The sequence below is a fragment of the Bufo gargarizans genome, chromosome 3 (genome assembly GCF_014858855.1).
Source record: "Bufo gargarizans isolate SCDJY-AF-19 chromosome 3, ASM1485885v1, whole genome shotgun sequence".
In the NCBI taxonomy this organism is placed as follows: domain Eukaryota; kingdom Metazoa; phylum Chordata; class Amphibia; order Anura; family Bufonidae; genus Bufo; species Bufo gargarizans.
Genome location: NC_058082.1, coordinates 526,474,477 through 526,487,639, shown reverse-complemented (window position 1 = coordinate 526,487,639; position 13,163 = coordinate 526,474,477).

The following is a 13,163-nucleotide window of genomic DNA, read 5'->3' as shown; positions in this document are numbered from 1 at the left end:
TATCACATGTATTGCATAGACATATTCATGGTAGAGTATGGTTGCTAGGACTGTTACAGGTCATAAGATAAGCAGGCACATGGTATGTTGATATAACAGCATACGATAGGAAGGTGATGCATCTTAATAGTTAAGGAAAGAAAGAGGGAGGGGGGGAAGTGAAGGGTAGGGGGGGGGGGGTTAGTTAGACAGAGGTAAGCGTCTGTAAGATCCCAGGAGATTAGGCAGTTTACATGAGAGTTTTATGAGTAATGTCTGAATTTCTTCCAGGGGTTCCATATATTAAGAAAAACAGACCTTGTTCTTAGCTCCCAATGAGAAATCTCTTCCAACCTATAAATCTGATCTATCTTAGCTTACCAGTTCTCAAGGCTGGGGGTGTCTAAGGTAAGCCAGAATCTTGGGAGGGGTAGTCTAGCGGATCCCAGCATAAGGGAGAAAAGGGATGCTTTATTTTTGGGGATTTTTTGGGATCCCCAAGGAGAGGAGAGTTAATTCTGGTGTACAGGCAATAGCAGTTTGACAAATTCTGTTTGTAATTTTCACTATTTCTTCCCACCATGGTTTGATCACGCTGCAGGCCCACCAGATGTGCAAGTAGGAGCCTTTTTCTGTTTTACACCGCCAACAAAGGTCGGAGGAGTTTTAATTATAAAGGCACGTTTTATCTGCGGTTTTGTACCAGCGAGATAGGATCTTGTAACTGTTCTCTTGAGTACGGGTGCATCTGGAGATCCTGTGCGAAGCAATCAGCATGGAGGAGACTTCCGAGGCTGACAGGGAGCATTGTAAATCTCTCTCCCACAAACCCACTATGGCTGGTTTAGGATCAGAAACTGTAGTTTTCAGGTTTCTGTATATTGTAGAGATAGGTTTGGAGGGATAGAGGGTAGTGCTTAGTAATTTTTAAAACCAGTAGAGTTCTCTTTGGGATGGGGTGTTTTTAAGCGAGGAGAGGATTTTTGTTTTGAGAAATCTCAATGGAATGGGATTACAGTGTTTTATTTTAAGGAGTTCACATATTTTTTGGTCAGGGAGTAGTGCCCCATCTGAGTCTATTAACTCCCCGATGTGGGTGTCAGAAGATCATATGGAGAGGGCAAAGCAATCTCTAAGTTCTCTAGGGGCTAGGCAGACTATGTCTGTAGCAAGCAGCAAAGGGGAGGGTAGGGATATGGATCCTTCCCTAGCTGAAAACCATCTCCATGCTTTAAGAGTGTTCCTAATCATTGAGTTAGGAATAAGGCGCAGACTGGGGGGGGGGGGGTACCCGAAGGGGAGTATTTAAAAATGAGTTTTCCAGGACAAGCCATGTCTTGGTGGAGGGAGATCTAATCCCGTCGACTTTCCTGGATAGAAGGATGGATCTCATGTATGCTTCAGGGTCTGGCAGTCCTATCCCGCCGGCTTTTTTTGGCTTGGAAAGCGTAGAGAAGGAGATGCAAGGGGTCTTACCTTGCCATATAAATTTTCGGATGTGCTTGTTTAAAAGGCTAAAAAATGAGTTGGGCAGTTCTATAGGGAGTGTCTGCATGAAATATGTGAGTCTCTGCATTACTAGAGACATAAGTAGGTTCTTCCTTCCAAACCATTATAAAAAGGGGAAATTTAATTAGTCCAATTGAGCAATAATGAATGATAAAAGAGGTCTATAGTTTAGAGCATAAAGATCGGATAAAAGGGGGGTAAGTTTAACACCCAGATATGTTAACTGTTGGGTGTCCCAGTTAAAAGGGGTGGAGGCCTTGAGGGAAGCGAGAGTTGTGCGGGGGAGTCCCATGTGAAGGACCTGGGATTTGGTGGGATTAACTTTGAAATTAGATAAGGATCCAAATTGGCTCACTAGTGAGAGAATGATGGGCATGGACTTAGAGGGGTTAGTCGTAATTATTAAGAGGTTGTCTGCAAAAGCAGCTAATTTGAATTCTATACCCTCAACTTGTAGGCCTCAAATGTTTTCTTCCTGCCTCAACGCTTGTAAGAGGGTTTCCATGACGAGGACGAAAATAAGGGGGGAAAGGGGGCAGCCTTGTCTGGTCCCGTTCCTGATTGGAAAGCTAGAGGAGAGTATTCCATTAACTGACACAGACGCTGAGTATTGGGGCATACATTTAAAAGACTGAGTTGATGAAAGAGTCTGGAATGTGGAATTTTTGTAAAGTAGAGCGGATATAAGACCAATCAACTCTGTCAAAGGCTTTCTCAGCGTCCGTGCCAATCAGGATTAAGGGAGTAAGTTTGTGGGAGGCGTAGTAAAGGGAGTTTAGGACTTTAGTGGTAATATCTTTGCCCTCACGACCCTTGACAAAGCCCACCTGGTCCGGATGGATTAATGTGGGAAGAAAGTTATTCAGGCGAAGGGCGAGCATTTTAGCTAGGAGTTTTAGGTCCACATTGAGCAGGAAAATGGGACGGTAATTAGAGCAGGAAGTGGGGTCCTTTCCGTCCTTGGGGATTATAGTGATAGTTGCTCTAGTCATGTCAGAGGAAATGGGGGTCCCTCCCAGAGAAGAGTTATACATTGGAAGTAGGTAGGGGGTAAGAATGTTCTTAAAGGAGGAGTAATAAAGTATCGGGAGACCGTCGGGGCCAGGGCATTTCCCTTTAGGGGTTGTTTTTATAGCCGCCTCCAACTCTTGGTGAGAAAATGGTCTGGAAAGAAGTTCCTTTTGGGAAGGGGTTAAGGTGGGGAGTGAAAGGGAATCCATGAAGCGTTTGACTCGAGGTGCTCTTTCCTCATGGTAGTATTTGAGTTCATGTGAAGGGAGATCGTATAGTGACTTGTAGAAAAGTTTAAATTGTTCAGCAATTTCCTCTGATTTAAACAAAGAGATACCTTGTGGGGATTTGATGCTTTGGACATATCGGGACTCCCTCCTCTGTTTTATCCTCCGGATCATATACTTAGAAGCCTTATTGCCATGGGCATAAAACTTCTGTTGGGATGACAAAAAATATTTTGCTGAACGCTCGTTCAAGAGGTTCTTAAGTTCTTATCTAAGGGTCAGGAGTTCCAATAGGTGCAGAGCAAGATTGGAATGTTTATGCTGTTTTTCAAGTGTGTGTATCCGTGACAGAAGGTGGTTTATTTTTTTTCTCTGATTCTTTTTTGAGGAAAGAACAAAGGCTTATGAGTTTACCCCTAATATAGGGTTTATGGGCATCCCGTAACATTTGGGGAGAAATATCTAGGGTGTTGTTGATAGAAAAGTATTCTTCCAGATAGGAGGCTATCTGAGACTTGTGTGTAGTGTTGCTTAATAAGGATTCATTGAAGCGCCAGTTTGGGGCTCTAGAGGGGGACGTTAACAATTGTAATTCGCATGTTATAGGGCCGTGATCGGATAGTGTGATATTTCCAATCTTAGCTAATTTACATAGTTGTAGTTTTTCCTTGGGGATAAACACATAGTCAATTCTAGTATACATGTCATTGACCGGTGAATAGAAGGGAAAAATCCAACTCATCTGGGTGTAAACACCTCCATATATCTACTAGGCCTAAATTTAATAGTCTAACCTGTAGGGCTTTAAGGCCTTTGATGGAAACTGAGGACTTTTTAGAGGATGAGTCTAACAGTAGGTTGAGGGTTAGATTAAAGTCACCCCCTAAGATTAAGGTGCCCTCAATATGCTCCTCCAACAGGTTCAGGAGAGCAAGGAACCAATCTACCTGGCCAGAATTGGGGGCATAAACATTTACTAGGGTGAAGACCTGTTGGCCTATTAATCCCTTCAAGATGAGGTATCTACCATCCGGGTCTGGGATTTGAGTCTGGAAAGTAAATGGAAAATCCTTGCGGAAACCTATACTCACACCCCTTGAGGCAGCGCCACTAACTCCACAATTATACCACATGGAGAATTTAGCGTACAAAAGATTGGGGTAATGACCATGTTTGAAGTGAGTTTCCTGGAGGAAAATCACAGAGTTATTTTCTTTTCTCAGCAATGAAAAGATTCTGCACCTTTTGGAGAGTGATCTTAGCCCTTTAACATTGTAGGAAACCAGGTGAACATCCGCCTTTATCTTATGTAAAATGTGAGAGGCGGGGAATGGAGGGAGGTCCATCTAGTCCCCTTAAGGAAGGTGCTGCCTGGCAGGGTGAGAGCTAGGGGGTATGGGTGGACTATGTAGATAACCTGTTTGGTAGGAGGAAAAAGCAGAATGTGCATAGTAAAAATCTTACTTCCGGTATTGACAGAATATAAGAACACCTTCTTAAGCATGGTTGAAGTATACCTGTCACAATGAGATAAAATAAGAACAAGTAACAAAGAACATAACAAGAACTTATAGGTAAGCTCAGATATGAAATTACTGTTTGAGTAGGTTACTACAAAAAACTGTGACAATGAGGGGGAATACAGACATAACGTCATATAAGTAAGTAGATAGAACCCTCAGTAGCTAATACTACTGTATTGGAGAGGTCAGAGACCTGAGATATTAAGAATTTTCATTTATCTGGCAAAGAGAGTCTCTTTGGGGTAGACGCCAGGTATCCTCTCTTGTTTTTCTGAGATCTTGGAGTGCGCAGGGTCTCCCAGGGTGATACTACAGGCAAAGGCGTCAAAGATGATAAGTTCTGGACTATCTCCCAATTTTCTATGTCCAGAGGGGAGATTTTCAAGTTAGCTTATGCTTTCTCTAGATCACAATAGGAGGAAATGATGATGCGACGGCCGTCATGAAGAAACGACAGACCAAAGGGGAAGGACCAGCGGTAAGCGATGTTAGGCTGACGGAGCCATTCCGTTAGTGGCTTCAGGGATCTGCGTTTCTTCAGAGTGGACTGTGCTAGATCTTGATACACAGCGATAGTATTATTCTCCCATCTCAGCGGTTCTGCTTGCCTAGCCCCAGACAATATGGCCTCCTTAACTGGGACATGCAAAAATTAGCAAATAACGTCTCCTGGGGGTTCTGAGGCCTGCGGTTTAGGGGAAAGGGCTCTATGCGCCCTTTCTATGATCACCTCATGTACTGAGTCCGGTCCCAGGATTTGGAGGCAGATGTGAATGACAGCATGCGGGACATCCACTGGGGACACAGACTCAAGTATTCCTCGGAACCGCAGGTTGTTTCTCCTGCCTCTATTTTCCTGTTCCTCGATAGCTGAGTACAGGGAGTTAAGGTGCCTCTGGCATTCAGACAAGCTGTTAGCAGCTTCCGATTGATGGGTAATGATGGCCGCCTGATTTTCTTCCAGGGCTTCCACTCGTCTGCCTATGTGGAGGACATCTTCTTTGATAGAAGTGAGGTCTAGGCTGAGGGGGCCCAGGGCATCTAGCACTGCCTCTTTGAGGTAAGATCGGGAGATGGGGAGGCTGTCAGGGTCAGGGGAGTCATCTCTTACCCCTTCTATGTCGGACGTCTCTCTGGCTGGTCTTGAGCTGCCGCCTCTTGGAGTGCCGGGCGCCATCTTAGGTTCCCTGTTCACTGCGATAGCTGCCGTTTTTTTAATAAAACGATCCATATCGCCAGGCTGGCTGGAGGAACGGGTGACCAGTAGGGCTGTTTAAACAGGCTTTGAGGATAAAAACAACAGGAGATCAGCACTTCACATGACCGCTCGGCTCGGCCCCCCCAGGACACAATGGTTTTAACCTGCACTGAGGCCATTGACCAAAAAAAATAATAACTTTTATAATTCTGTTAGTTAGGTAGGTGGGTGGGGGCAGCCGCCATTTTATGCAAGCTTAGTGCACCAGCACTGCATCTGAGCTTTTGGGACATTGCAAATCACTACAACATATGGATTAGTCAGTGTGCAATTTAAGCTAGAAATACACCCATCATTTTCTGAGGTTTTAAAAACACCATTTTTTCTAAAAAACAGTATTTTCCAGATCTGCAAGTGTTAAATTCAAGTTTAATATATCCAGCTTTCATATTCTGTTGCCCCAAAAAAAAAAAAAAAAAAAAAAAAAAAAAACTTTTTGGGGCAATCTACAACATCTTGATTAGCCAGTGTGCAATTTAAGCTAGAAATACACCCATCATTTTCTGGGGTTTGAAAAACACAATTTTTTTTCCAAAAAACTATATTTTACATATCTGCAAGTGTTAAATTCAAGTTTAATATATACAGCTTTCCTATTCTGTTACCAAAAAAAAACAAAAAACTTTTTGGGCAGTCTACAACATCTTGATTAGTCAGTGTTCAATTTAAGCTAGAAATACACCCATCATTTTTTGGGGGTTTGAAAAACACACTTTTTTTTCAAAAAATTGTATTTTCCATATCTGCAAGTGTTAAATTCAAGTTTAATATATACAGCTTTCATATTCTGTTACCAAAAAAAAACTAAAAAACTTTTTGGGCAATCTACAACATCTTGATTAGTCAGCGTGCAATTTAAAATAGCAATACACCCATCATTTTCTGGGCTTTGTGAAACACCCTTTTTGTTTCAAAAAACAGTATTTTCCTGTTCTGCAAGTGTTACATTCAAGTTTAATATATACAGCTTTCATATTCTGTTACCAAAAAAAAAAACACTTTTTTGGCAATCTACAACATCTTGATTAGTCAGTGTGCAATTTAAGCTAGAAATACACCCATCATTTTCTGGGGTTTGAAAAACACACTTTTGACAAAAAACTATATTTTCAGGCCTTGCAGCATCAGCATGTGTGAAATTACAGGCTTATATACTGCAGTGGAATTCAGTTGTTAAACAAAAAATTTAGTTGGCAGCCTTTAATGCAGATGTCATTGTGAGATACACCCTTAATACATTTGCATTACATTCAGAGATTTTAAATACCGCCATTTGGTGCACCAATATTGAATTCAGGCCTACACTGGTTCAGGGCCTGTGAGATACACCCTTTACATACAGGGGTTTGATTCAGGAATTTGAAATACAGCCATTTTGGGAAAATAAATATTTACTTCAGGCCTACACTGGTTCAGGCCCTGTGAGATACTCCCTCTACATACAGGGGTTTGATTCAGGGATTTGAAATACAGCCATTTGAAATACAGCCATTTTGGGCAAATAAATATTTCATTCAGGCCTTCACTGGTTCAGACCATGTGAGATACACCCTTTACATACTGTCGTTCTATTCTACTATTAATTAAACACCCATTTAGGGCAAGATCCTAAATTTGAAAAATATGAGGAGAGCGTCAAATAAGGGACGTGGCCCAGGTCGTGGTGCAGCTGGTAGAGCTCCTGTTGCAGGGAGAGGACGTGGTCGATCTGTGCCAGCTACATGCACAAGTGAAACCCCTTCCTCAAGAGTAGGCGACAAAACCCACAGCGGTATTTGGTCAGGCCTAATGCTGCTCTATGAATAGTGAGGCCTGAACAAGTACAGGCCATAGTAGATTGGGTTGTTGACAGTGGATCCAGTTCCTTCACATTGTCTCCCACCCAGTTTCCTGCTGAAAGACCACAGTTGGCACCTGCAGCTGATGTCCATCAGTCTTTCACCTCACACCCTTGCAAATCAGCCGAGCAGTCAGAGCCCCAAGTCATGCTGCAGTCTCTTCTGCATTTTGATGACTCTGTTAGCAGGGTTTCCCAGGGCCATCCACCTAGCCCTGCCCCAGAAGTAGAAGATATTGAGTGCACTGATGCCCAACCACTTATCTTTCAAGATGAGTACCGTACATGGGAGTACCATCGCAGCACGTCTCGGAAGATGAAGAAACACAGGTGTCAACTGCTGTGGCTTTCGAAAGTGTGCAGACTGACAAGGAGGGCAGGGGTGAAGACTGGGTGGAAGATGATGTGGAGGACTATGAGGTCCTCGACCCCACATGGAATCAAGGTCATGCAAGTGACCTGTGTAGTTCGGAGGAAGAGGCGGTGGTCGCACAGAGCCACCAGCACAGCAGAAGAGGGAGCAGGGTGCAAAAGCGGAGCGGCCGTCCCCTAGACAGTACACCTGCAACTGCCCACCGAGCACACCAAAGCCAGCTCCAAGGAGTTCCCTGGCGTGGCAGTTCTTCAGACAATGTGCTGACGACAAGACACGAGTGGTTTGCATGCTGTGCAATCAGAGCCTGAAGCAAGGCATAAGCGTTCTCAACCTAAGCACAACCTGCATGACCAGGCATTTAAGTGCAAATCATAAACTGCACTGGAGTAGACACCTCAAAAACCAAGAAAGGTCTCTGGCTCCTCCTGCTTCCTCTTCTGCTGCAGTCGCGGCCTCTTCATTCACCTATGGAGTGACAGTGCCACCTGCCACCTCGCAAACAGGGGATCTGCAAGCAACACCAACACCTGTGTCACCAAGCATCTCCACAATGTCACACGGAAGCGTTCAACTCTTGATCTCCCAAACGCTGGAGAGGAAGATGAAATACCCCACTACCCACCCACGATCCCTAGCCCTTAATGCCAGCATTTCTAAATTACTGTCTTTTGAAATGCTGTCATTCCGTCTGGTGAAGACGGATAGTTTTAAAGGCCTTATGGCGGTGTCTGTCCCACAGTACATCATGCCCAGCCGCCACTACTTTTCAGGGCGAGCCATCCCTTCCCTACACAAGTGGACAAAATCAGGTGTGCACTGCACAACGCCATCTGTGGCAAGGTGCACCTGACTATGGATACGTGGACCAGTAAGCGCGGTCAGGGCCATTATATCTCCATAACAGCACACTGGGTAAATGCAGTGGCGGCTGGGCCTGAGGCGGATAGCAGTTTGGCGCATGTCTTCCACCACCGAGGATTGCAGGGTGCTTCAGTTTGCCTCCTGTTGCTTCCTCCTCCTACTCAGCTTCCTCATCCTCTATCAGCTCCTCATCCGATCAGCGTAACACCTTCACCACCAACTTCAGCACAGCCAGGGGTAAATGATAGCAGGAAGTTTTAAAACGTATCTGTTTGGGCAATCCCCACACCGTGCAGGAGCTGTGGACAGGCCTTGAACAACAGACCGATAAATGGTTTGTGACAGTCAGCCTCAAGCCCGGCCTGGTGGTGTGCGATAATAGGCGAAATCTCATAGCAGCTCTGAGACTAGCCCGTTTGACGTACATTCCTTGCCTGGCGCATGTGCTGAATTTGATGGTGCAGAAATTCCTTAAAAATTACCCCGATATGTCACAGCTGCTGCATAAAATGCGGGCCGTCTGTGCGCACTTTTGGCATTCGCCCCCTGCTGCTGCTCGCCTGTCAGCGCTGAAGAGTAACTTCAACCTTCCCACTCACCGCATCATATGCGACATGCCCAAAATGTGGAACTCCACCTTGCACATGCTGGCCAGACTGTGCGAGCAGCAGCAGGCGATAGTGGAGTTTCAGCTGCAGCACGCACGGGTGAGTCGCTCTGCGGAACAGCACCACTTCACCACCAATGACTGGGCCTCCATGCGAGACCTGTGTTCCTTGTTGCGCTGTTTCGAGTACTCCACCAACATGGCCAGTACCAATAATGCTGTTCTCAGCGTTACTATGCCACTTCTATGCCTCCTTGAAAAAATGCTCCTGGCGATGATGGAAGAGGATGTGGCACAGGAGGATGAGGAGGAAGAAGGATCATTTCATAGGGTTTCCGGCCAGTCATTCCCAAGTGGCTCCGAGGGTGGGTTTCTGCACCCACAAACCCAAGGTACACAATTGTCCAGCCAGGGTACAGTTCTGGAGGATGAGGAGGTGGAGGAGGAGGAGATGGAGGAGGAGGAACCATGTTCACAGCAGGGTGGCACCCAGACCAGCTAATGGCCATCACTGGTGTGTGGATGGGGGGATACAGAGGACACAGACGATACACCTCCCACAGAGGACAGCTTTTTGTTGCATCTGGGCAGCCTGGCACACATGAGCGATTACATGCTGCAGTGTCTCCGCAATGACCGCCGAGTTGCCCACATTCTAACTTGTGCTGATTACTGGGTGGCCACGTTGCTGGATCCCTGTTACAAGGACAACGTACTGTCCTTAATTCCCTCACTGGAGCGTGATCGTAAGATGCGTGAGTATAAGAACACACTGGTAGACACGCTGCTGGTGGCATTCTCACCTGACAGCGGGGGCACAGTGGAAGCACAAGGCGAAGGCAGAGGAAGAGGTTGCCAACGCAGCTGGGGCACCGCCAGCACCTCAGAAGTAGGGATGAGCGAACCCGAACTGTTCGTACCGAATTTTGGGGTGTCATTGACACGGACCCGAACCCGGACATTTTCGTAAAAGCCCGGGTTCGGGTTCGGTGTTCGTCGCTTTCTTGGCGCTTTTTGAAAGGCTGCAAAGCAGCCAATCAACAAGCGTCATACTACTTGCCCCAAGAGGCCGTCACAGCCATGCCTACTATTGGCATGGCTGTGATTGGCCAGAGCACCATGTAACCCAGCCTCTATTTAAGCTGGAGTCACATAGCGCCGCCCGTCACTCTGCTCTGATTAGCGTAGGGAGAGGTTGCGGCTGCGACAGTAGGGCGAGATTAGGCTGATTAACTCCTCCAAAAGACTCCATCCAGTGATCGATCTGCAGCTGTGGATCATTGAGCTGCTGATACTCAATTGCTCACTGTTTTTAGGCTGCCCAGACCGTTTGTCAGTCACTTTTTTCTGGGGTGATCAGCGGCCATTTTGTGTTTTGTGGTGCGCCAGCCCTTGCTGCGACCAAGTGCATTTAACCCTCAATGGTGTGTTTTTTTTGGCTAAAGCCTACATCAGGGTGAAGCTGTCACACCAAGTGCATTTAACCAGCAATAGTCTGTTTATTTTTTGGCCATATACTACATCAGGGGCAAGCTGCGCCTGTCACCAAGTGCATTTAACCCTCAATGGTGTGGTTGTTTTTTGGCTAAAGCCTACATCAGGGTGAAGCTGTCACACCAAGTGCATTTAACCAGCAATAGTCTGTTTATTTTTTGGCCATATACTACATCAGGGGCAAGCTGAGCCTGTCACCAAGTGCATTTAACCCTCAATGGTGTGGTTGTTTTTTGGCTAAAGCCTACATCAGGGTGAAGCTGTCACACCAAGTGCATTTAACCAGCAATAGTCTGTTTATTTTTTGGCCATATACTACATCAGGGGCAAGCTGAGCCTGTCACCAAGTGCATTTAACCCTCAATGGTGTGGTTGTTTTTTGGCTAAAGCCTACATCAGGGTGAAGCTGTCACACCAAGTGCATTTAACCAGCAATAGTCTGTTTATTTTTTGGCCATATACTACATCAGGGGCAAGCTGCGCCTGTCACCAAGTGCATTTAACCCTCAATGGTGTGGTTGTTTTTTGGCTAAAGCCTACATCAGGGTGAAGCTGTCACACCAAGTGCATTTAACCAGCTATAGACTGTTTATTTTTTGGCCATATACTACATCAGGGGCAAGCTGCGCCTGTCACCAAGTGCATTTAACCCTCAATGGTGTGGTTGTTTTTTGGCTAAATCCTACATCAGGGTGAAGCTGTCACACCAAGTTCATTTAACCAGCAATAGTCTGTTTATTTTTTGGCCATATACTACATCAGGGGCAAGCTGCGCCTGTCACCAAGTGCATTTAACCCTCAATGGTGTGGTTGTTTTTTGGCTAAAGCCTACATCAGGGTGAAGCTGTCACACCAAGTGCATTTAACCAGCTATAGACTGTTTATTTTTTGGCCATATACTACATCAGGGGCAAGCTGCGCCTGTCACCAAGTGCATTTAACCCTCAATGGTGTGGTTGTTTTTTGGCTAAATCCTACATCAGGGTGAAGCTGTCACACCAAGTTCATTTAACCAGCAATAGTCTGTTTATTTTTTGGCCATATACTACATCAGGGGCAAGCTGCGCCTGTCACCAAGTGCATTTAACCCTCAGTAGTGTGGTTGGTCAAGCTGTCACACCAAGTGCATTTAACCAGGAATAGTCTGTTTATTTTTTGGCGATATACTACATCAGGGGCAAGCTGCGCCTGTCACCAAGTGCATTTAACCCTCAGTAGTGTGGTTGGTCAAGCTGTCACACCAAGTGCATTTAACCAGCAATAGTCTGTTTATTTTTTGGTCATATACTACATCAGGGGCAAGCTGCGCCTGTCACCAAGTGCATTTAACCCTCAGTAGTGTGGTTGGTCAAGCTGTCACACCAAGTGCATTTAACCAGCAATAGTCTGTTTATTTTTTGGCCATATACTACATCAGGGGCAAGCTGCGCCTGTCACCAAGTGCATTTAACCCTCAGTAGTGTGGTTGGTCAAGCTGTCACACCAAGTGCATTTAACCAGCAATAGTGTGGTTATTTTTTGGCCATATCCCAGTCTAATTCTGTCAGTAAACGTATACCTGTCACCCAGCGCCTAAATACTAGGCCTCAAGTTTATATCCAGCTAAATCTGTCATTACTGGTGTGGCTGGTCAAGTTATTTAGTGTAGCACATTTTTTGTTCTGGGTTGATATACAATTCCCAATTTAGCAATTTCCTAATTTAGTAGTTTCTGCTGTATCAGGCCTACTTTAAATACATCCCTAAAAGGGTATATCAGAATCAAGGTGCTGATAGGGTCATTCTGAATAACTTCACACACCCGCTACTGTGCATTTCCAAGTCTAATTCTGTCAGTAAATCTATACCTGTCACTCAGCGCCTAAATACTAGGCCTCAAATTTATATCCAGCTAAATCTGTCGTTACTGCTGTACTGTTGTGGCTGGGCAAGTTATTTAGTGTCCGTCAAAGCACAGTTTTTGTTCTGGGTTGAAATACAATTCCCAATTTAGCAATTTCCTAATTTAGTGGTTTCTGCTGTATCAGGCCTACTTTAAATACATCCCTAAAAGGGTATATCAGAATCAAGGTGCTGATAGGATCATTCAGAATAACTTCACACACACGCTACTCTGCATTTCCAAGTCTAATTCTGCCAGTAAATCTATACCTGTCACCCAGCGCCTAAATACTAGGCCTCAAATTTATATCCCGCTAAATCTGTCGTTACTGCTGTACTGTTGTGGCTGGGCAAGTTATTTAGTGTCCGTCAAAGCACATTTTTTGTTCTGGGTTGAAATACAATTCCCAATTTAGCAATTTCCTAATTTAGTGGTTTCTGCTGTATCAGGCCTACTTTAAATACATCCCTAAAAGGGTATATCAGAATCAAGGTGCTGATAGGATCATTCAGAATAACTTCACACACACGCTACTGTGCATTTCCAAGTCTAATTCTGTCAGTAAATCTATACCTGTCACCCAGCGCCTAAATACTAGG